Below are 22755 nucleotides of genomic sequence, written 5' to 3'. Positions count from 1 at the left end.
GGTTTGCAGTTGCAGAGAGGAAGTTTGGTGAAAGCTTTATGTGTCCCAAGGGGAAATGGTTGCTGGTGCTGTTCTGCCTGGGTTAACCCATGGCGACCTTTCCCAAAAGGACCCTGTGCAGACAATGGAAACAACGGCTCTTCATGAGCTCCTACCAAAGTATGTGGAGTGATTGTTCAGCAGTGGCAAAGGGAAGCTCAGGATCACTGAGAACATAACCCTAGCTGTTCTCTCTCCTCTAGAAGAAAGAAACTGTCCTGCAAGGAAGCATTTCTTACAATTTCATCTGTAGTTTGATTGTGTGCATTGGTTTAGGCTTAACTCTGCTTATGTGCGTGGAGTTCTTAAAGTAGTAATAATAAAAAGCATGAACAAATGGTGGTAAGCCTTAAGATTCAAGACCTGCCATTAAAGGCAATCCTCAAAAGAAGTTCACCTTGTAACAGTGGTTGGCAGACCCGGTGCCCAGGAAGGTGGTGGTGGTGGTGGGCCTCCCTCAGCAGCCAAGGGGTTGGACTTGCACCTGGTGTGCCTTGAGCACTGGTGAGTGTTAATCTGCAGGGGGGGGTAGTCAGAACTTGCTCTCATTATGAAAGTAATGTAGCATAACAGCAGTGTTTTTTGTTGGCGTGGGCAGAGTTTGTCCTTTACTTTGTGTGAAACCAGGGCATAGCAACAGTTTGGAGACTTTATATGTCAGCCTTCAGAGGTGCATGTAGGTGCGAATGGAACACAGTGTCTGAATTGCTGAGCCTGGGCTGTCACTGCCTGATCTGAAAAACCAATCTGGTAGTGAGCAATAATGGATGGAAATTTCTGTTGGACCTGCTTCTAAGAAATCTGGTCTAAGGAAAAAACTCTCAATCTGGACCCTTCTTGGTTCTGTGCCTCTGAGCAGCCCAGAGAGCTCCTTTGTCTCAAGGTGCAATGGGTATGAAGGAGTCCTTACTTTGTTTCCGGGCCATTCTGCAGGTGGCAGTGACCACAAAATAAGGTCTGGCCAGAAACTCAAGGTTCAGGGAGTGCTTTTGTCCTGCTGTGATGTATGGGTAGGAGTGCTGTCCAGCTCCTAAATGCCAGCAGAAGCCCTGCTCTCTACCTTACATTTGTCCTTTGACTTTCAAGTAGACTCAAGTTCCCGCTTCTCCATTCCTGTGATGCCTGAGCACCTCGATAAAGTCAGACTGGGTGAGAAATAATGGAATTCTTGATAAATATGGCATTGCTCTATGGTAGACCTAGGTGCTTTCTGCCTTTGGAGGGCCTGTTCCTACTCAGGCTGCAGCTTCCCTTCAGGATCATCTTGGGCATTTTGTTCTGTCTCCCTTCCTAGGTAGCAGGTTTTAGCTGATGTTTTTCTCAGAAGTCCTGGTGGCCCTTTGTGGCATGTGAGTCTCCTCACTAATCCTGGGAAGTCTGCCCTCCTGGCCTGGGGGACCTGGCCCATGTCCAGACTCACACCTGCTGTGCAGGAAAAATCCTTTACACCTTGGTGTAAAGATTCAGCCAGTTTAAGAGCCAAACTGGAGACACTTTAGCTGCATCTTTATTGTGCAGCTGATGGCTTTTTGCAGTCTTCAGTGTAAAGCAAGAAGCATGAATGTATGGTAGAGATGTGAAATGTGGTAGATGTGGACAAACATTCCAGGGCAGCACACTGGGTGGCTCTTAGGAAAATAGCTAGGAAGGACACAGGTTAGCTTCTATATTCTGCAGTCAAGGGCAGGCTGGGAGGATTCAAAAAAGGTAGGAATCACTTCTATTCTGTTTTTCTGCAGGTAAAATCTAGCACAAAGCACAAAACTTAATGAAAAATCAAGACACTTTAGGTAGAATATTACACATGGGTGAAATGTGCTGCAGTTTTGGACTCTTGCTGTCACACTGCTGGGGCTCTTGGATAATCACATGCAATAGACTTCATAAGGCAAACTATGGAAACCTCCAACGTCAGGTTCTCCTCTGTAAAATGGATTTTGCTGCACCCAGCAGCGGTGGTGTGAGGGTACATTTGCTGACATTCCTGGGGTCCTCATGTATTTTTGGGAGAGAGCTTTGAAAGGCTTGAATGGGAAATTCTTTCTGTCAAGTCATACTCATAATTAAACCTGTCTGTTTGGTCGTGAGTTCAGGCAGGATTATTTTTGTTTTCTAACAGATTGTGCAGTGTATTTTGCCACACATCTGCTGCTTGGTGTGTGCTGGCGAGGGTGGACACCTGGTGTCAGTGGAGCACGAGTAGTGGAGTGGAAACATTGGCCTCACTGGGAATTTCCTTTGAAGAAAAAAAGCCCTGCATGGCTATTTGTGAAATATATGTATATTTAAGCAGCAGCATGGGTAGGTTTGTCATGAAGCTGGAGGTGTTATGAAAGCAAGTAACTGCAAGTTGGCCAGGTGCTTAAAGAAGATCCATCAGTTGTGACAGGTGCACACAGGTGGTTGCTATTGAGAAGGACATTTGCACCGCGTACCTTGTGCATGTGTTGTAAGATGCTGTTTCTGTCACATTGTCTGTTGGGTCAGATGGGAAAATTACATGTGTAGTCAAGTGCAAGGACTACAGCTGCATCTGCTCTCCTGAAATTGGGGGTATCTGGGTGGAGGAAGGGGAATGTCCCCTTCTGGACAGTGGTAGGAAGGGGAAGCAACCTGTCGAAATGGGACGGACGTCTGAGCACTGCTTCTGCAGTCTTTGCAGTACTTAAATCACAAAAAAATGTGTGTGCTTTTCTTGTTGTGTCAAAGCCAGAAAGCCCTGACCCAGCTGGAGGAAAATAACAATTTGAGCAGAGATCTCATCAAGCAAGATGTTCCAGCTCGTTAAGAAACAACCTACTGTATGCTTTAAAGGTGCTGCAATGCATAAAAAGAAATGGCTCATGCTTGCTCTGGAAAATCTGAAGTAGAATAGGCAGATACTGACCTCATCTCTTCATGCTGGAAAATTACTGCCACATAACTTGGTTTTCTTGCCATCTTACAGTGGTTATTAGAGTCAGCAATGTGGAGGCAAGCGCAAATGTGGCTCAGTTGCTTATGCTGCAGTGAAGTCTCTTGGTTGGAAACATGTATAATGAATGGAAAAGGAGGTGGGCAAAGCAATACTGTTTAGCTGTTTAACTGGCCTCTTCCATGTGTCTGGAAAGCCTTGGAAGAATTCAAAGTGAGCTGTGTTGCCTGACCCTTGCATTGAGGGCAAATTGCTTCTGCTAGCCATGGTACAGGCTTCTGGTCTGCTGCCCCATGTGTTCGTTTGGGAAGCATGGTCCCAGAGATAGGCACTGCAACAGTGTTGAGGAAGATGAGTCCAAGCTGTGACACAGGCAGGGTGTACTGGTCTGTGGGGATCCAAGCAGGCTAATGGTACATGGTGCAGATGACTGTTCCAGCCTCTTCTCTCCCCTTGCCAGTTCAGAGTTCTGGATATTTGGAGCAAGTGCAGAGCTGGAGGGACGTGGTCGGCAGCCTTGTAGGTGAGCTCTGCTCATAGCACGTTGCTGGGAGGGGAGAGCCTCGCTAGGGTGGGCTGTCATTTTTTTTTTGACTTGAATACAATAAAAGAAACAGGTTCTGTTTCTGCATATAAACTCCAACTTTGCTGGGAGAAGGAATTATGGGGGCAGGGAAAAGACTGGAAAACTTTGAAATGCGGTGGAACCGTTGGATAGCTGAGCCAAGGCTCCCTGTGTGGAGATGGAAATTGCTCTGGGAGTTTGCCGAGAGCTGAGGAGTTCTGAGCCTGGCGTGGTCTGGAGGTCCCCGGGTTTCCATAGACCCTGCCAGGGGAGTGAGAGCCAACCCTTGGCTTGGGAAGGAGCTCTCCTTGGCTTCGGGCTCTTGGTTTCCTGCAGGACAGATGTAAGCCAAAGGCCCTTAGCCTCGAGGCAGGCCATGTGGGAGGGGACCGCTGCAATATGTCTGTTTGGCATGCTTGGATGTAGGGACAGATTAAGAAGATTAAACTGTATCACCCAGCAGTGAAATACTTCCTAGTGGGGAAGCCTGCCACTTCCCCAGGGAAGCAGTTTCTGTGGTTTAATTACTCTCACTTCGGGTAAACAAGCTTTTATTTCAAGGCTGAATATATGGGACTTCAGTTTCTGCCCATTGGGTCCTATTTTGATGAGGCTCTTGGCTATCTCTTCTGTGTGCAAGTACTTGTGAGTATCAATTGAGTTGTCCCTTTGTTTTATTCAGACACATCAAACTCTTATGTCTGTCTCTGCAGGAATTGTTCTCCAGGCCCTGGTTTTCTTTCGGCTTTTGTTTAAACTCGTTTCTGTGTCTCCTTGCACTCTGAAAGCTGGCTCTTTGCTCTGGGAGCAGTTCTCCCAGGGACTTCTCAGATCTTCATACAACACTGAGGTTGCCCTCATGTTGCCCAACTTTCAGCCATGCAAGACTGGCATCAATACCTCAGAGATCTTAAGTGAGAATTGTTCTCCATGATCATCACTTCCTTCTCTGAATCATTGTTTTCTGTCTTGTAAATACAACTATTTTTTTGGTTCCCAAATCTGCAGCCTTGCAGCAATCCAATGAAGCAATGTGCTCACAGTGCAGCTGGGTCTGCGAACAGGCATTGATTGGCACAGCCTGCCAGGTTGCTGTTTGCTACCAGGTCACTTGTCTGCACGTTATTAGCTCTCACAGAAGTAAGAATGTTCTCCCTATGACCTCCATTTGAAAACAATTTGCTTGCAACTTAATTATCCTTCGTCAACATGAGAAAATTTTCAGCTAGCTTCAGGCTTGGCTAGGCTTCAGCAGGGTGGGGAAACAGGAACTGTTTGTGTTGGGATCACTCATTTGGTTGGGGTTTTGTTCTATCAAGATGGAAGGTGGGGATGGGAGTGTGGAGGGGAGGCTGAGTCTGATACCTGCCGTGAAGGCATTGGGTGCCACGGAGGTGGCTTTTTCTAGGTGTGAGGGCAGTTGCAGAGAGAAGCTGCTGACTGTGATTCAGAGCCGCCATCTGCTGTGGACAGGCTGTGCTGTTGGCCAGCACAGCCATTGCTGTTTGTGATGAATATTTCCTTTGCTCTGAACTCTGTTATTTGGCTATTTACCACAAGAATTGGTTAACCCTGTAAAAACTCAGAAGGTGGGCAGCTCAGAAAGTGAGTCATTGTTTAATTAAATATTAATGTCTGCTCACCTGTGCAGCGTGACACACATGAGCAAAATCTGGGAGGACGAGAGAAGGATAGCTACCACCCACAAGACCCAGTTTGCACATCAGAATAGTAAGTGTCTGACTGTTATGAAACAGTGCTGGAATGAAGAACAGCTCATTCATCCCACCTGTTCCACTTCCCTACTGTTTGCACGTGGCTGAGGCTCACTAAAGCTGGTGGGATTTTCATGCAGTGCTTGGGCATGTGTTGAGTTTCTAATTTATCACGTTTAGGAGAGATCAAACTAAGTGCTGAATGCTTTGCTGAATGGAGGACTTCTGTCACAGGGAAAAAATAAGGGAGGGAATAGGAAACACAGAAATCAGAACCAGAATGCAGCATATCTTCACTAACAGGGGTGGTTTTTCTATTTAAATGCAAATATTTCTCATCATCATCCTGTTTTTGGACAAATAAGGCAATTGCTCCTCATGGCTATACTGGTTTCCTGACTTGAATCTGCTGCTGTAATGGGCAGTCAGATTTAAAAAAAAACAAAGCAGGCAGTTGGGTGAAGATGGGATTAAATGTTGTGGAGTCTGGAAACCCTTTGTCAACCCACAGCTTGTAAAGAGAAAACCATCACTTGGCAGAGACAGCTTAACAGGCTTGTAAAATCTGGCACCATCAAAGCCATGATTTGGGTTTTATCATAGCATGGCAGGGGAGCCTTGAGAAATGACAGCTGTATTATCTGTCTTCAGATCATTCTGAGAGCAACATCAGGAACAGACTGGAAACAGTTCAGAAATAATTTCATGTTGAGGGTTTGCTGGGGGCAGGAACATAGAGAGAAAATTGAAATTAAAGAATTAATAGCAGTATCAGTAACCTTCTTACAGCAACTATCAGACATGACATGAAAATGACTTGAAAGTTGTCATCTGCTGTGTGTTTTATTCCCATCAGAAAGATTTGAGAGATGAGAGGAGAATCCAAACAAAGCAATTAAGAGTGGAACGTGCTGTGGAAAGGAGGAATGACTGTTCTGTGGAACCTTTAAATGCAATTTTCCCCGCTAAACACAGGGGCTGGACCAAATTCTGATACAGTGGAGCAAATATGGGAGTGAACAGATTTATGGACTGACAGCAGGCATTTGCAGTCTCTGCTGGTATGCACAGGGCAGTCTGTGCAAGATGATGGTCCTTGCAGCTAAAGGCACAATGCAGCTGTTCCTGGAAGCAGCAGGCTCTAGCTAGCGTTTCGTACCAGCTAAAACCTGCGAGTCGCTGAGCGTGATTCAGATTGACTGAAGTCATTGCCAAGATTTCTAGTACTTTTTCTGGGCTGTGGACCAGTCCTGCTCAGTCCAGTCCAGTTAGTGTGGGTGTAGGGGATGGCAGACATCCTGCTTTTTTTTTTTTTTCTCTATGTGAGCTGACTCTGAGCCATTTGTATGCGTTTCTTTTCTCCAGGATGGCCTGACTCACAGCCAGGAGCTCTCTGTATTTGTCCCAGACTTTGGCATTCTGGGCCCAAACTGGAACTATCCATAGCTACTAGAAGAGAGAGCCCAGCACGTAGGTGAAATCATGTATAAGTGATGGCATGACTGAGGCAGCCAAGCTCTATTTCTAAAAGTGACTTAGTTACATAACAAGTGAAACCACACTGAAAACGTTCCTCTTTCTGAGGTCCAAATGCTTTCCAGACATTACCTAACACATCAGGCTGTGATGGGACAGACTATTGTGATCCCATTTGCCAGTTACAGGTCATTTATGTGCAGAGGAGATGGGACTTGTTTTCAGACTTTCCCAGAGACAGGAAGTTTCTATTGCATTTAATCCTCAAACTTAACCTGTAAATAATCCAGAACTGGCATTGGCTTTGACCTATATTTAGTTATATTTTTGCCATATAGCTGACCAAACCTGCATGTTTCCCATGTAAAAAAAAAAAAAAAAAAAAAAAAAAAAAAAAGCTTGCAGTTTCCATTTTCTAAAGTAGCACTTGTTTGAGAGCTTTAGAAAACTGAACAGAGAAACTGAAGGAATCACTTGCATGCAAGCACAGAGAATTGCACCAAGTTGCACAAGGCTACGAACACAATATTGCAGAGGAGAAAAATGTATGAGGTACGCAAGCTGGTCATTGCTTTCTCTTTTGCCCTCAGCACAACCTCTCTAAAGCTAATCAGCATCTCCTTCATAATGGAGTCAGGAACAAATAAAGAGGTGTATGCTGTTGGGTGGAGCACAGGCGCTGAGCTGTCTGCCTCTCTGCTGGAAGAGGCAGGCTGAGGGCTGCCAAGCAGCTGGAAGTCAGTGGGGAAGCAGCTCAATGGCTGGAGTGAGGTTGGCAGCCCCTGTGCAGCTCGGGCCCTTGCTGTGCTTCTGGCAGGACTTTGCAGTTCAGTCCTGTGCCTCCATCTGCTCCAGGAAGCCCTTTCCTGCTGCCCAGGAACCCCTCTGCCCCATGAGGGTGGGCTGGCACTCAGGGCTGTGATACAGGCAGACCGTGGACCCTGAAGCCATGGGAGCTTTGTTCTGCTGGAGGGCTGGCTTTGCTTGTCGAGTGGGAATGTGCCGTCCTAAAGAAGAACGGCGTTAGAGATGTGCTTACTCAGTGTCCATTCCCACTTGTCATTTTCCCTTTGTCAAAAAAGGACAAAATGCCTTTCCAGTGGACAAAAGAGTAAGTGTATTCGGTGATTGTGGTGTGTGGTGATTCTACTTGCCAAAATAACCTGTGAGCACCCAAAGTAAGAAGAGACTTCTGTGATTCTAGGTACTTTCTCCTCTTGAACATTCACTTTTCTTCTGCCATGTGGAGCTGATTTGGCTGGGAGTTTTTCAAAGATACCTTCCAAAGATCAAAGTCAGACCCAGTCTGTACAGTGTTCATGCCTTTTCCATTCAATTTATGCAGATATTAATGAGGTGCATTTCACGTGGCCCGACATTCGTGTCTTCTGTTCATTCTAGTTGAGGTTGTTCTGCCATCCTTCTTGTTTCAGTAAGCAACAGACTCCAAGATCGTGTTCTACAAAGATATTTTTCCACGTTAGGATTAGCAGGAGCAAAAATAGGGATGATAATACTAACAGGCATAAAACATCAGGATCTCGTGTCTGATGCCTTCAAAGCAGTGCATTCTTCTCTGCTTCACCTACTCTGTATTATCACAGGTTTCAAGCTAACACATGCATTTCTTGCCCTTTTATCTCTCTAATTGTTTTTGCAAGTTCATTAATGATTTTGCAAAAGCTGTAGTGAAACTAAATGACATGCTCATAAACCTTTAAAGGAGAATATACCCGGCTGGTGATGGGAAAAGTCTCATTAGTCTTTTCAAATCACTCCCAGCAGGTTTTCCTGCAGATTCAAACTTGTTAGGCACATAAATATGCTTCCCTAATTCAATCGGCTGTGCTGATTGTGTGACAACTGAAGCTTACTCTGCTTTTAAGCAGCCACCGAGAGCACCTTTCTAGAGCAGCTGTTCTGAGATCCAGAATGGGGCTGAAGTTGAGGTTTTATTGCAATCTATGGAATATCTTGGGCTACAGATGTCATCTATGCTTTGTTTCTAAGAAAGACCAGTGGTAGCTCATTGGAAAATCCCTGGGTTTATTTCTGAGCTGGGAATATTAAGTGATGACAGTGTAAGAACTTAACCCGAGGTTAAAGACAATTTGGGAGCTTTGTTGGGGCAAAAACTGAGTTCTGTAGGCTTAGTGACAAAGTGGTAAGTGAGCTTCTTAGCTGTCTCCACAGAAGATAAGTTCTGACATGTGTGTGGATGGGGGGCTGAGGGAGGAGCTGGGTGTAAATGAAGACAGCTGCAGCATCCATAGGGAGATGCTCAGTGAGCTGTGCTGCGGTCTTCCCCTCCCCTGGCCACGAGGAGATAAGGACATCAGTATTCCTCACTGATGTGCGTCCACAGGCTTTGGCCATGAGTATGTGCAGCAAGAGGTAGGGGAGGTAACGCAGCGCTGCCTGCTGTGGGAAGCAGGGTGGGGTGGAGAAGGGCTGAAGGCTGAGCGAGGCGGCCGTCCAGGTGCATGAGAACCAAGGGGAGGCGAGGCCAGAAGGCTCACTGCTTCTGCAAAGTGCGGGGGTGTCCTGAGTCACTGGAGCAGCACGTTGTCCCTCCACAACACCCATTTCAGAGACGTGCTGCCTATGTGGAGATGAAGAATGAAAATGATTTTCAAAGTCCTGAGGGTGCTTTCCTTTGAGCTAGCCTAGATGAGGATATTTCTACTACACAAACCTTAATTAAAGTACTTGATTTCTCTTTTGTATGTGGAGTTAATTTATGTGGCACAATTGAAATACATTTTGTTTATACCATAGAACTTAGAACTGTTGTAGGTGATTAAAACAACATTCTCTTTTGAAGTTTTAACTTAGCTAAAAACATAATGATCCTTTGACGTGATATGCTAGTTGAGTATTTTTTAAAGTAAGCTAAATATAAAGATGCATTTTAGATGAATAAATTTCCACGCAAACTTCATTTTATGCTTGACGTTGGAGATCTTAAAGGAGTTTTAATCAGACTAGGCAGGGGATAGTAATATATGTGTTTTGGACCTCGTTGGCCCCATCCTCTTGACTCCTGCCCAGATGTAGGATTCTACACTTGCCCTTGTTGAACCTCAGAAGGTTCTGCTCTGCCCAGCTCTCCAGCCTGTCCAGGTCTCGCTGAATGGCTGCGCAGCCTTCTGGTGTGTCAGCCACTCCTCCCAGCTTTCTAGCATCAGCAAGCTTGCTGAGGGTGCATCTAGCTAGGCTCTGTGCCGCTGATCACAGCCCTCTGAACTCTGCCAGCCAGTTCTCAATCCACCTCACTGTCTGCTCCTCTATCCCACGTTTCCTAAGCTAACCTACAAGGATGTTATGGGAAACTGTCAAAAGCCTTGCTGAAGTCAAGGCATGCAACATCCACTGCTCTCCCCTCCTCTGCCCAGCTGGTCATGACACCATAGAAGGCTATTGGGTTGGTCAAGTACAATTCTCCGTAGTGAATCCATGTTAATGTTGAGTACTTCCACTTACTACTCGCTTTCTCATGTCAGAAAGTGAGTAGTCTTCAGCAGCACAGAGGAAGAACAAACCTCTTTCTTCACGCAAGCAAGGAAAAAACAAAACATATCTAATCTCAAAACTAGAAATGAAGTTGCATCAGGTCTGGCTTGCATTGCTGCTGCTGACCAGCAGCTTATAGCACAGATATAGCTGTGAGCACAGTTGTTATATTCTTGTCTTGTACAGCCTCTCTTTGAAGGGAGACTCAGCTGTAACTCTATTTTTAAGGTCTGTCTTTGTCTGAGACTTTAGTGAAGCTGTAAATAGCTATTTTTGGTTGTTATAACTGACAGCTGTCGTAACCTGTACTTTCACACAGCGCTGTGTGTATCATAGTAAAGTGCAGCCATCAGCCCTGGCTAGCCCAGAAAACAAGACATGTCTGCTGACATTTAACCTTGACTCTGCTGAAAAGAGCAAAGCCCTTCCTGAGGGTTAATTGCTCAGTTGAAATGTCTTGGGCCACGTGGTGCATGTCTGCATGTGTAGGACTCTCCTGACCACGGCAAACTCTAGCTGAGTGCTGCTGGTGGCTGTGGACATCCTGCACACCAAGGTACATACTCTGCAGAGCAGGGGAAGCAGAAAGCTTGGCAGACAGCCCTCTAAAAGCTTCTCCCCCACAGGGCTGATACCTGCAGGTGGTGGGATGACCTGCTTTCTTTGATCTAAGGCTACATTCAGTGTTTACAGCGTGTTTTGTCCCCTCCTCTACGCAGCTCACCTCCAAACTGGGTGAGAGTGCCACCAGCACAGAGGTGCTCAGAGCCCACCTGCCCTCTCTCTTGGTTTGCTTGTCAGACTACACGCTTCTGCCGGGGAAATTCACCCTTGACATGAGATAAAACCAAGTCATGGAGTGGTGTGGAGAGGTGGATGCAGGGAGGCCATGGCATCTCTTTGCTTGGAGGTGTTCACAACTGGAACTCAGGAGACCCTGAGCAGCCTGACCTGGTTGGACTGGAGGCCTTCCAACTTCTTGTTTTATGTGGCTGCGTGAGAAGAGAGTGACTTTTATTTGTCAGAGCCATTTTGTGTGTTATGGGTGGGTGGGCTTAGCTTCTGGGCAGAGTGTCTGTTTGTGTGCCATCCCCAGCTGATGGGGCAGAGCAGTAGGTAATGGGGTATGTGGCTGTCAAGAATGTCAGGCGCTGGGGCACTGGCCTGTGGACATGGGCTGTCCCTCACCTGGAGCTTTGGCACTGCCCTGTGCTCGTCCCCATCCTTCTTGGCAGGGTGAGGCCAGCATGGGACTGTGATGCTGCGTACCACCACCCTCCTGCCCTTGCTCCAGCCCTGAGGATACATTGCTGGGATGACATCTCTGCAACTTTCATTTTGCCTCTAAAAAAGCAAGATGAGAGGGGAAGCAAAAGATAGGGGAAGTATTTGCAACTGGAAGAGGTAACTATTCAAGAGCAAAACTTAATCTCAAGCCTAGTGGAGGTTTTCTAGAGGAGGCAGTGTGGTGTTCCTCAGCTGCCTGCCTGGCCCTCAGCTGGGAGCAGTGTCCTCAGGGTTGGATGTCGTGTTGCCCTATGGCGGTTCTCAGTGCTGATCACACCAGGTGTCCTGGAGACACTGAGGGTGCTGCTTTGTACCAGAGCACCATCTCTCTCACGTTCTCCTATCTGAAATAAAAAAGGCTTGTGAACAAGGTGTCCTTGCAGACAGGACACCTTGTACAGAGGCTTGCAAATTCTTCTCTGCTTGATGTCTGTACTTATTTTGTAAACTCTCACAGATTAAGGCTTAAGTTACAAAGGTTGATTGACAATTTTAATTTATGAACTTTAGATTTACTGCACAGGCTTGGTAGGCTAATTAATATCAACTTCTCCGCTCTGGGCGGCATAAATGTGTGATGTATAAAACATGGCTGGTGTGGAGGGTGTCACATACAAGGGGGAACGTGTATTAGGCAGACAGGGAAGTCTGTAACCCCCAAGTACTTCAGCTGATGAAGGAAGGAGAGGGGACAATGCAGATGGGAAGTGGGATAAGAGGAGGCTGCACCTCTGGTGCTTTGAGAGACCCTTCCGGGGAAGTGCCCCCAGTAGACTCTCCCTTTATTCAAATAAAGAAAGCTGAAGACTCTTCTCTGTCTCTTTTTGGGATAAAGACAATCAAGCCTATCCATTATTAATTTCCTCTGATCCTTTTGCTGCACTGCATTAAATGGCTGAAGCCAAAATGTAAAAGAGCAGGAAAAATGCCCTGTGGGCTGTGAGGAGACAAGAGAAGAATAGATCAAGTTTGGAGAGATCAGTGCCCTGTGCAGTGTCCTGCTGTACTAAGGGGCACAGACACGATATGGAAATAAGGAGAGAGAAAGGTTGAGGTTTCCTTGGGATCGGAGATCAAGAGCTCAATATTTCTGCTGAACGAGAGATGACGGGAGAGTGCTGGCTTCTGCAAGGCTCCAAGACCAAGTTTTGTTTGGGACCATCTGAAATGGCAGAAATAGGATTCTAAATCCCCACTTAAAAATATTTTACAAGTCTACTTGATTCTGTAATGAAGGATTCAGGATAACAGATGAAACTCCTCATAGTTTTTGTTTGCTTGTTCTTGTGTGTCAGAATGGAGAAATCTTGACCCAGCTTCTTGAGCTGAACAGGAAAAGGGCAAAATCTCAATTTTTTCCCCATCTCAGAACAAAAAAATTTTCCACGCATCTATTGAGCTGTCATTATCTGAGAGTCACAATTTCCAGTCACTCATCGCTTAGGCTATTTTAGTCACTTTTTTTTAGCATCTAACTCAGATTCATTGTTCTCAGTTTCTACAGCAGAGCAATTTTCTCCTCTCCCAGCATAGCTGTACTGCTGCATTACTGTGTGAAGGCACTCGGAGATGTCTGCATAGGAGGTACAGCTCAGTGGAAAGTCCTTCTGTTACACATGAGAAAATAATTTGCAATTAAGTTATTGGATGAATTCCTCCTTTGTTCTATCTGAAAAATGGCCTGTGAGCAGATTGCTAAATTCTCAAATGATTCATTGCAACAAATTGTTTGTGAGTTTCTTGCCTAAATAATTCCTGGTCTGACTAGAGCAAACAGCTCGCGATGCATGGGGAGAATTCATAATTTCTTAGTTTCTTGAGTGGATAATGTCCAGAGAGAGGTTCCCCATTTAATGTGAAATGCAAGTAGCAGAAGGTGCGGCTGAAAATTTGCTTTGGACACGTGCTTTAACGCTGAGATGTTTAGCTGTGATCAGAGTTCTCATTTTCTTGAGGGACTGAGCCCCAGGAGTTGCGGGTGGATGGGTTAAACCTTGCTTTCAGGTGGGTGTTTGCAAAGGGGAGGAGGTATCTGCACGAGGAAAGCCTGTGTGCTGGGTTTGAGGGAGGGGTGTAAATACGTTCCTTTAAAACTCCCAGGTAATGGGTGGGAGGAAATCTGAAGAAGAAGAATACGGACAGCCCTTTGACAGAGGAGGAAGAGGGGAGACAGTGAAATGTGCTGCGTGAGCAGGAACTGAAGTGTGGGGCAGCCCAGAGGCAGGAGCTGGTGGTGGGTGGGCAGAGCAGCCTGCCACGTAGCGCAGGTCTGGAGGTGCTGGAAGGGGCTGATGGCAGAGCTCTCCTTTGCCAAATCATCACCCAGCCTCTCCAGCTGGTAAATATTACAGCAGCTGAAAAAACGAACAAGAGCATAGCAGGAAACATCACTGCCTGTGCCAGAAACTGCAAAGGGCTGGGCTCAGTGGTGTGACACTGGCAGCCCTTTCTGTCATTGCTGCAGTCACAAATCCTCCTGCTTGCAGGCAGCTGTCAGCTATCGCGATCTGCATTCCTCTGCTCTTGGGGTTTGGAAACTGCACGGGATGCAAAAGCCAGACGCCAATTCCTGCTTTATTGCATTCTGTTGCTTTTTGGCTGTGGTGGCTTTGTTGCCTGACTTGGTATAAAAGCTGGCTGAACCACTTTATCCTCTGTGCTCTAAATCTCGTTTTAAACACTGTCCTTTTCCTCATTTCCTCGTTAGGAAGAGTTGCATGTGACCCCACTGAAGTTGCCTGTGCTAGGTTTCTATGAGTTGTTAAGACAAAAGCAAGCACTGGCTAACGAAGATGGGGGCACTGGTGTTCTGACTGTTACTCATTTTCCAGTCTGGTCTGATTATCCCCCCTGCCCCTGCCACAACCAGCTTGGTAGCATACACAACAACATTCACTTTGTCAAATTTTTGGCTGTCCTTCCAGCTTAGTGCAGCTCCCAGACCAACTGCACTGGCATCAACAATTAGTTCATTCTGCATGTGTTAATTAAAATAAGCTAAGAGTATCACATGTTATCATGGCTTTTAAAAGCATTCCCGCATACTTGTGCCTATCAGCTTGTTCCCATGGCTGATCTTTGTTGACTGATTCGTGTCGTGCCTGTGTAATGGTGGCTAAATCTGGAGCAGAACGGGAACAACAGTGAAACCCAGAAGGTTTCTTGCTTCTCAGATGTCTTTAGCTCAGTAGCAGCTTATATCTCCACTGTTTCAGTTGTGAAGCATTAAAATTAACCTTGTGTCTGGCTGTTTGGGTGGTGCAGCATGAACTGCTGAAGCAGGAGTCAGCAGATGGCAGTGTCAGACCCTGCTGGGAGCTGGGGGGCCGCACGCCGTGCAGGTACGGCTCTGGAAGGTGTGCTGGTGTTTGCAGTCCACTTCTCTCCTGGGCATATCTGTACTAAGCGGCAGGCAGAGCTTTTGTCCCCTTGGTTTCTGCCTGGTGATCAGGCTGGGATCACAGTGCTTTGGCTGGACTTCCTAGTGGGAGGGACAAACCTCTCCACGTAGCTGACTGCCTCTGCTCAGGAACAGGGTCAGACACAGCACTCGGCATCAGCTTTGCAGACATCTCCTCCATGCAAGACGACCTCTGGCAGTGCCCAGCTGGGTGTGACATTCTGCTTCTGACTTCTGTGAAGGTCACCTTGGTATTCCTAAAGGGTGGGGAGAGCCGTGCCGTGGCATTGAGGCAATGTGGTGCACAGGTCAGCACTGTGCTTTTCTGGCATGTATGGCTTATTCTGTATGACGGTGGCTCCAATACACTCAAAGTGCAACGTGGGTTTACAAAGGATAGCTACTTCTGCACATCTGATAGCCTCGTTTCCAAAGGGATGGTTCCTGGAAAACTAACTAGCATTGCTGTAAAATAAGGATTTGTGGCTTACAGCTATCATGAGAAGGAGCTCTAGGAACCCCTTTGCTGTACAGGCTTCTGCTCTCCAAGTAACACTTTTCTTCCAACTTCTGGGGTTGGCATCAGTTCATCTGCCCATGCACTGTAATATTGTCAGTGACATTCAGTACTTCGGGGATTTTTGACTGCTGACTTTCAATGACATTTGGAGCAATCTCCATGGCCATTGTGAGATACTCCTCTGTGCTAAAGAATATAAAAGAGACTGTTGCATTTAATGTATTGGAGTATGTGAGAGACAGCAGCAGTTTGTGTGATTTATTGGGAAGACAACAGTGCTCCATAGCACGTTCTGTAAATACAAATGCAAAGAAATCTTGGTACATCCAGATGTAAATTTCCTTTATTGCTAAAGTGTCTAAATTAATAAATGCAGGAATAATGGATTCATTCAAACAATCGGGTCGTACACAACGACTTGCACATTAAATGGGAGCACACTTGTCTCCCCTGAGAAGGATACAAGATGTAGTTGAATGTCATTTAGGATATGGCCTGACACCCTTGAGGCTGTGGGAGAGGTTAGTGCAGGGAGATGGAGAAGGGGCTGCCTCGCTTTCTGTTCTGCAGCAGCATGCTGTGGTGAGAAGCACGCTCCTGGAGCTCCTGCATCTTACAGGGAAGGTCTGCCTGCGGCTATTACTGCCTCCCACCCCTCGACTGTTCTTTTTTTTTATTTTTATTTTGAATGCCTATCAGGCTCAAGATGGGTGATGTCTACACTGCGGTGACCAAATGCTCTCATGTTGGAGTCTTGTTCAGTTCTGTTTTCCTTAAATCTGGAAGGTGGAAACAGGGAGAAATGCACGCAATTTCTTTGTACAGATTTCCAAAAAGGAAGAAACATAGGTAAATACATGCATGTTTAAAAGCAGTATTCATTTTAACTTGTGATGAGGCTGACAGGAAAGCGAAGCTGGCGGATGGGAAGGCAGAGCAGTGTGTCTGCTGTCACATCTCGTACAAAGTTTGATGCAGCCAGCTGGCAAATACCAGTGGCTCTCCTGAGCTCATTGCTCACCCTCTTTGTGTTGACATTTCTGGCAAGGAAAGGTAAAGAGTTATCCTAGCTATGATAACCTGTGAGGTTTCGCTCTGCACTTTTCTTAATTTGCCTGAAATTAGTCTCGCTCAAACAGGAGCGATCCAGGTGCTAGCGTTGTTACTGCTGGCTGGGAGAGCTGCATGATGCTGAGGGAGGTGGCACCTGTAGTGACCCAGCCCCGCACCGGTGCCTCTAATGGAGAAGCTGATGCTGACAGGGAGCTTCCTTTGCATATTAGGGTCCGCTTCAGCTTCAGAGGCAGTCACACAGAGCCCTTCACCTGACTGTTGTTATGAAAGTCTTTGGGCCTGACTGCATGCTCTTGCCAGTTCTATTCCGAGGTGACACTGGAATGATTTTCCTCTTGATTCTTCTATCTCAGTGCGAGTCAAAAATCTGGTTTACAACAGAAACCTAGAGCGTACAGACAAACAAAGCAAGGGAGGAGAAACAAGCCAGGACAGACGGGCCTCTTGCAGTACCGTGGAGGCACACATGGTACAACATGGGTTTGGGAAACTTGACATTCATTGCAGTGGTCTTTGGACACAGGGTGTCGTGGCATGTAGTTTTGTCTTAGCACATGAAGCCCTTCTAAAAATATACAGTGGATGTGAGATTCTGGATTGGTATTTTAAATAGTTAAAAAAAACCCCACAACGAATGCTGAGGTCTGAAGAACGTTTTCTTCCATTTGAAATAGATACCAGAAAAAAATCTGCTATTTTAGTAATGTAAATTTACTGAATGTATTTCTGATTAAATATTTTGTCCCTTGAATAGCTGGAATATGTCAAGTAGTTGTGTCATCTGATATTATTTAATAGACTCAACTGGAGTCTTATTTGTGGCCAAAGAGTGATAAGAAATGCTTTTTTTGTTTCTAATAAGATGATGCATGTACCCTGAGAAGAGCAGTGGGGGCATGCTGTGCCAGTTCATGTTTTCCAGTTGCTGAGGGATATCTGTGATTGATGTTGACAGAAAAATAAATACAAGGGAAGGTTTTCTTATGGTGTTTTCCTCCTTTAGTTAGAATACAATTTGGAGAACAGAGGTTACACCTTTGGAAGGGAGAAAAGTACAGCACTGCAGATCATTGCTGGGAGGACGTGATGTACTGTGCTCAAATGTCCTTCCTCTGCATCGGCTCCAGGTCGGGGTTTAACAAGTGTCAGGAAGAAACAGGCTGCTGGGTGGGCTACTGCAGAGCAGCAGAGCCTTTAGTGTGAAGGACTCTACAATTCCAGAGTGGGGCTGTGAATGAAGGTGACTGAAACCTGTGTGGTTTCTGCATCAAATTCAGTTGCGGATTGATGTAAAATCTAAGTATGACAGGAAAAATTCATGCCTGTTGTCCATGCCACTGTTACAACACAAACTTTGATTTGTCCTCACAAAATATCCAAGCTGTTCTAAAATTACTTGAGTCTAAATGTCACTTTCTCTGTGCTCTTCTCCTTTTCCCTTAATGAAATAGTACTTGTTGGTTTTCCTCCTAACTGAGTTTTTCAGGAGATTAGATTCAACCCAGTATGGAATCACATTAACTGTCAAATCTGCTAAATGAGAAGACATTAGTTTTCTAAAAAAAAAAAGTCCTCCAGACAGCCTTCAAGGTTTGGAGAGGGTGTTATTGCATAGGAGGTAAGCTTCAATTTGAATCAGTACTTAGTGTTTGGTGGAAGGGAACCTGGAGGCATGCAAGTTATTGATAAATGGTTTTAAATGTCTGTTTAAACTATTGTGTTATTTATATCTCTGAGTCCCCCGGGAGCAGTAAATTGTCATGCTTGGTTTCAGTGTTAGTTCTGCCATCAAGTCTAGTGAATTGGGTTGTGAGGGTCCTAAAACATATTTGAAAGCCTTCACGCCATCATGTGATGCTGCTTGGAGTCTTTGTCAGAAGATTTTCTGGTTTAGAGTTGGCATTATAATTGCAAAAGAGAAGAACTTCTTAATGCTGACTGCATGGGAAGCTGTGATGAAGTGATGGACTTGCAACCCAAGTTTCTGGCAGGCAGAAAATGTCTACATTGAGGGGAAAAAGCAAATGCTGTTCTTATTGCAGTGGGCTTGGGACATGCCACAACATAGAGTCAAAGGCCTTGCATAACCAAGAGGCCAGAATATGAGGACCACCAATTCTGTAGTGCTTGCATGCTGCTGGGTAATGCCTCATGAAGCCTTCTTTCCCTCTGACTTGATAAGCAAACTAAATATTTTTTTTCATCCTTAATTGCTGACGATTTACCTTCACAGAGAAGAGAGGAAATTAAAAATTAAAGGAACCCCGCATGAGTTGACTCTCTTGCCAGCATCCTGTTTCCTTAGGCTTTGCTCCAGTGCTTACATGATCTGTGCTGTTTATAACACTGTTTTCCCTTGGAAGTTGGTTATTTTTATATTCTTCTCTCTTTTTAAAAACGTGACCTTTGGCTTTTGAGCTTTCATAATTGCTATTAATCTGTTCAAAAGGAAAAAAATAGAAAGGGCAAAAATTATAGTCTGGTCTGTCTGACTTCAGCCTTTGACCCCAGTATTTTTTCCTGCAGAAGTGTTCCCCCCACCCTTGGGAATGCCTACTCTTGCCTGGAGGACAGTGTCTCCTCACGTGTGCATCAACCACAGCTTCATGTGTAGGCAAACAGGCTTCCCCTTGTTTTCCTTATCAGGCTGTGGTGTCCTGCCCTACCTGCTGCCTTTCTGACCTGCTGTTTGTATTCAGTAGCCACGTCTCCTCTGGCTCAGCATCCCACACATCCCTGTGCAGGCAGCTGCCCCTGTTGTGCTTTCCTTGGGGCTGTGCCGGGGGTGCAGCTTCGTTATTCAGAGCCTCAGACGTGGGCAACGCACTGTGACGGTCCTGTGATCAAAGCTGGCCCGGAACTACATTGTGTTTTCCTGCACATCTTGCAGTTTTGGAGCAAAGATACTTTGAAACTCTGAGTAACTGTGTGATGAGAGGTTGATCTTTTCCAGCCCTTTGTGAGGAGTTTCTCTCTGTTCCTGCAGTGCAGCTATCCTGAGTGGAATCTGGACCAGACTCTGTCACGAGTGCCCCCCATCAGAGACACCTTCTGCTATTACGTGGCCAAAGTGAATCACATTGGAGAAGGTTGGAGGCCAGAAGATTTTTTTCTTCCCAGCATAGCCATGTATACTGTGAAAGCTTATTTCCAGCACCTAGTACTTGGATAATTCTCTTCCTTAATGCCTGAAAGCTTTGCTCACCTTGCTGGCTGCCTGAACTCAAGCTGCCTGCTTCTCCTTCCAGGATGACAGCCAGGAAATTATTACAGCACAATTTAAAGACCATAAAATACAGGACGAGCAGATGGCAGGTCACTTTTCCTTCCCATGAACAGCCTTTGTCACCGTGGCACTGCTTCGGTGCATGCTGAGCCACACTCGCAGCCCAAGCAAGAACTGTCTGCGGCGGCAATGTCTGTCAGAGCAGCAGCCCGGCAGTGCAGACCTCATGAGTGTGACAAGGAATCTGGGCATTGGCGAGGAGCTTTAGCGACAATGCGCTTTAAATACCTGCTGCTAAAATAATCACAATAATCTGTCTGCCAGCTTTTTCCTAATGTGCATTTTCTAATTCGTTGTGGGAGGTAAAATCTTTTGTCCGGTGGAATGAAGATGTGACACTGTGGCTATAATTTAAATTGTTAAAAAACTGGAAGAAGCAGCTATCAAACAGCAGAAATCCTACCCAGAGCAGAATAGCAGCCTTCACAGATTAATTAAAAAAAAAAGGTTGGAATACAGTTATTCATAGAAGGGAGTTCCTGTTGCAAGGGAGCCTCAGTTCTGCAAAAAGGATTAAAAAAATGCATGTCTCCGTTGTAGGATTTGCTGTAGTTCTGTTCCCCTTCTGATCTTTTTGAGTCTGCCCTTGGAGTATGGGGTCTTACACTTTCTCTCTCCCTTTCTGCTCTGTGCACTGCTGTATTTCGTGGGGACAGGATGCTGAAATAGCTGGTATGGCCATCCCCATCGTCCCAGACAAGATGTTCTCAGCAAGTGAATTTCTCTTCTATTGAAATGGGAAAAGCAAAGCTCTGTCCTGTATTGGTCCTTGTTGCAGCTATCGAGCTGATCCCCTTATCCTTTCAGCATTAATTACAGAAAGCCTCTGCTCCTGTGAGCAGCACTGTGCAGGAGAAGGCTGCCTGTTACCTATTAACCAACAGCACAACTGAGCATACTTGATGAATGGGGACACGCTGTGGTGTAAAAATTGTCACAGTTTGTTTACCACTAGTGGAGTTAGAACAAAGAGAGATGATATCTAGAAATTTCGTGGTGGACTTAATTTCATAGGAATGTATCTTCTCAAAAAAGATAAAAAAGAAGTGCTACAGCTAAATGAGCTACTCAGCTCTAACAGCAGGACAAGCAGGTAAGTAATGTGTGCCAAAAACAGCACAGCAATTCAGAAATAATTCCTCATGTAATTTATTTTCAATTAGTGAAGGTGATTGTTTTTCCTCCTTTCACACCCAAAGGGAGTGGGGAGCAAACATGCAGCAGTTTTTCAGCCCGCAGCCCAGCAAGGGCAGCAGCAGCTCAGGACCTTGGCCCTGCTCGTGGTCCCTGCCTCAGGAGACCTTCTCATGCAGGTTTGGAGTGCATGAAATACACTCTGTCTTTGTTCCCCCATAGGTGAAATCTTTTGAGATGTCCCCCTGTTCCCACATGTGTGTGTCTGTGCCCTGCACTGGCTGCATTTGGCACCTTTGTTGGTGATGCCTCTCCCAGACACAGATGCCGATGGAGTTGGGAATTGCAGCTCTCTGTTCACCTCTGGGAATGGCCCTTTCAAGGACATTTTCAAGAGGCTTGCATTGCTGCTTGGTGTTTAAGCTAAGGAATAAATAGCACTTGACTATCTGCAGCTGCTTTTGGCACCTTTCCCTGTTGCCAAAATTCCCCTGATGATCTGTAAGAAAATAACCACCAAAACCACCTTCATTTTCTAAGAAATATTTTGCAGTGAAATGTCATCTTTCATATAGGGCAGCTGAACTTTGCCAGTTGTACCATTTATTCAACAGGGAGCATTCCAGTTTGCACTTTGCGTTTCTAAGAATTGAATTTGCTAAATGGAGCACTTCCTCCTGACAGAGCAGGAATCGTGCTATGCTTTTTTCTTTCTTCCTTTCTTTCTTTCTCTCTCTCTCTTTTTTTTTTTTTGCAGCTGGAAGCCATTTTTCCTTGCATCATGGAGCTTCTGAGCCCTGTTGAATCTGGCTTAGTGTTTCTCAAGGGACAGAGGAAGGATTGCTAATAGCTTTCCGACCCGCTTTAGTCTCTCTATTCATAATGCAAACGCTCAGCAAAACAGGCTTGAGCAAGGTCCTTGTCCTGGATGACTTTTTGCTAAATAAGTTAGCAATGCTCTAGTTAGCAAAATCTTTTATCCCCTGTGGATGTGGTGCAAACTTAGTGGTATGCTACTGTGTGGCCGTGGCAAAGATAATATGAGAAATGCCAGGAGGGGAACAGTGCAGCTGTGTCTCGTTTGATGCAGCCAGTTCCCAATCTGCATACTCGGATCTGCCAGGGAGATAAAGCTGTATCATGATCTGTAACAGGAAAATTCAAAGAATCTGACTGTGATCCACCTCTTTCTCTCTTGCAGATGAACAGACAGAGCTTGCTGTTCCTCTTTAGAGAGTGAGTTGACTTTGCTGTTCGAGAAGACTGTTGTTCTGCATGAAACATATTAATTAGTAAGTGCAATTTCCTCAGTAATCTTGTCTCCTGAAAGTATATATCCTGACTTCTGTTGTACTGTTAAGATTTCCTTTATGGAGGTTGTACACTGTAAGGTCATGGAAAAGGGAGCAGGGACTCATCAAAACACACTGCAAATTTTGCAGACTATTTTTTTTTTTTTTTTTTTTTTTGCTTTTTTCTTATTCCGGTCATGCAGTGAAATGAACCTTTAGATGACAGATACCAGACTCTGACAGGTATCTCATCTGGTACTGAGGCTAGTGACGGTCTGAAAGAAATTGCTCATCTGAGTCAACAGCCGGTTCCTCCAACTGTGTTTGTCTTCACTGCTAATTTCATTTCTTTGCTCAGTTTTCCAGGAATCTAAGCACACACACTGACCTGATAAATAACTGAAGCCAGCAATAAAGATAAAGGAAAGTTCTACACTGCAGAGGTCAAGTTAGCCTCCAAATCATATTTTCCCCTAATGGGGAACAAATTCAACGCTACCAAAAGTCAAATGAATGTTTAGTCACCTGAGAAAATACCAT

At 45.5% G+C, this 22755-nt stretch overlaps 1 long non-coding RNA gene across 10 annotated transcripts in view; it reads left to right on the top strand.

The window, feature by feature from the left end:
* LOC110406088 overlaps positions 1–22755 on the top strand; it is a 160363-nt gene that overhangs the window by 2674 nt on the left and 134934 nt on the right. For 3 of the 10 annotated variants that reach the window (XR_002443270.1, XR_002443261.1, XR_002443265.1), the window contains exons 1-2: positions 13334–13513; positions 22125–22215. This is a non-coding gene — a long non-coding RNA (uncharacterized LOC110406088). Of the gene's footprint in view, positions 1–13315; positions 13514–19489; positions 19593–22124; positions 22216–22755 lie in introns of those variants that run through there. The other 7 variants (XR_002443267.1, XR_002443266.1, XR_002443269.1 and 4 more) reach the window with 6 other exon arrangements.

This window comes from Numida meleagris, chromosome 13, assembly GCF_002078875.1.
Source record: "Numida meleagris isolate 19003 breed g44 Domestic line chromosome 13, NumMel1.0, whole genome shotgun sequence".
NCBI classification, from domain to species: domain Eukaryota; kingdom Metazoa; phylum Chordata; class Aves; order Galliformes; family Numididae; genus Numida; species Numida meleagris.
The sequence above is the reverse complement of the archived record's forward strand: the minus strand, read 5'-3'. Positions and strand labels throughout refer to the sequence as shown.